We start from the raw sequence: 2,191 nt of genomic DNA, 5'->3' as shown, positions 1-2,191 counted from the left end.
AGGCTTAAATAAAGACAGTAAGGTTATCCAGAACACAACATAAAAACTAAAAAAAGACTTTGCTAAGTTGCAAACCACCACACAAACTAAACTTAAGAGGGTATCATCACAATAAATAAGTAAAACATATCCATAAAAGCAGAAAACAAAAGAACATGAACAATTCACATTAGCCTGAAGAAACAATTTTCAACTCGCCAATTCCTAAATCACGGACAAACTATAAAGTAAAATCTTTCCACAAGACAACAACAACATATTATTCAGTATAATCCCACAAGTGAGGTCTATAGAGAAAATAGTGTATGCAAACCTTACCTCAACCTCTGACGGTAGAGAGGCTGGTTACCATAGACCCCAGCTCAAGGAAAAGCATATCAAAGAGGTAAAGAAAGCATGACAAAGAATTCTAAAAATCTTTCCATTCAAAGTAGCTCCATGATATGTTGTTGAATCTGCTAGTTACCTGAGCTAGATTAGCTATATGACTTCTAATCGAAGCCTTAATTTTACCATTCAAATCTCGACCGACAAATCCATCAGTACAAGTATTCTCATCTGTAATAGCAACACTTACCCATGTCTCCACGTTGCTCATATGCCACTGGAAATCAGCTTTCCCATGGCTATGATCCAAACCTTTCAGCTCATTCACAAATCTGCTTAGCCGATCTACACTATCATTCATTTCCTCCATGCAATCCTTGATAGCTGCATAGTCTCTTGGCTTCAATCCCTTGAATTTCAACAGCTTGCGGCTTTAATTAGGTTCATGGACACAGCCGTTTTAACCAGCTGCATTGGTTGTTTTTAATGGCTTGCGCATAACCGGAAAGGGAAATGACGCATACATCTGAAAAAGTAGTGGATTTACAAGAGCTTTTTATGAAACTGGTAAAGGCTGCGACGTTGCACGTCGCGCCGGAGATGTAGGAGAGAGAGAGGAAAAATGCTGCGAGAAATAATAGTTTCTTATGATTCCAACATATGATGATAGGTAAGGATTGAAAAATAAGTTTCTGCTCCTTATTCTTATGTTTCAGTCCCCACCAGGTTGTCAAAAGGTTTCTCAAAGTGGGCTGATTGTGGATAATACCACCAGTTGCTGTAAAATATTTCCAAATGAAGCTAGAAAAATTGCATGTGACTAGAATGTGCTCAATGCCATCCCATCCAGGCTTAGTACAACAGGAACAGTGGACTGCTGCAGCTCCAAAAGAAGTAATATTGTCATTTGTTGGCAGTTTGTTCCTTAAAGCTTCTTGTTTGAAAGACATAGAAAAGTTCTTATCCAAATAACTAGCAAGGAAATGACATCTTACTTATCAGATTGGTTAGATTGAAAAACCATATTTAGATAAAAACCTGTTTCAAGACGTTCAACACCTTGTTTAAAGAGGTGCACATGACTCAGTCCACATGGTTGATACAAGATACACAGATCAGGGATGAGCTGCACATTTCCATATCCAAAAAGTTTATTCCTATTTATAGATCTTTTCTTGGACGGTTTAGGAGCCATATAGAAAGTAGAAGGCATCCAGAAAACTATATCAAGTAAACTGTGGAGGACCTAGAGAATGTTGTCTTAGCTTTCTTTGAGGGGTACACTGCGTCACAACACTTGAGAAGATCTTAGTGAAATAATATTAGTTTCAACAGTTAGTACTCTAGGACATTTTTTGAATTTTTTTCATCAAGTTATTCAGGGACTGAGGTTATGGCATTCTAGTGTTTCTCGAGTTTCTGCTTTCAATTTCAATATTCAAGGTAATGAGCTCCTGAAAATATTAGGAAGATCAACTGTATCTATCAAGAAGGGTCAGTGCCTCATGCCTCTGAATGCTCTACCGTGTAAGCATGTTATGGTATTTCTTTCATACATTTACACTTTATCCATAACTGGACTATTGTATTGATTTCTTTCTTGAAATTTTATCATAATCACGATTTTGTTAACTTGGGTCCAGAATTTAGTTTAGCTTAGATGACTTCTACACTGCTACGATATTGTCCTTTGTAATATCATCTTGTAAGTTTATCTTAAATACGCTACTACGACGATGTTGCTTACTACTGTCTTCTTATTGTTTTAAATCTCTGTCTTTCTCAGAAATGAAACAATTGTCCGTAAATTTTTAAATTTTACATGGGAAATTTGTCGGGAATGACTAATTATCTCACTGTTTGA

The 2,191-nt window shown here is 36.5% G+C and overlaps 1 pseudogene; it reads right to left on the bottom strand.

The window, feature by feature from the left end:
• Positions 1–409: 409 nt before the first annotated feature.
• Positions 410–1,277, bottom strand: LOC125816961 (21 kDa protein-like; annotated as a pseudogene).
• Between the last annotated feature and the right edge of the window lie 914 nt (positions 1,278–2,191).

Source organism: Solanum verrucosum, unplaced genomic scaffold (assembly GCF_900185275.1).
Source record: "Solanum verrucosum unplaced genomic scaffold, falcon-dt-bn FXZP01000084.1, whole genome shotgun sequence".
Taxonomy (NCBI): domain Eukaryota; kingdom Viridiplantae; phylum Streptophyta; class Magnoliopsida; order Solanales; family Solanaceae; genus Solanum; species Solanum verrucosum.
The sequence above is the reverse complement of the archived record's forward strand: the minus strand, read 5'-3'. Positions and strand labels throughout refer to the sequence as shown.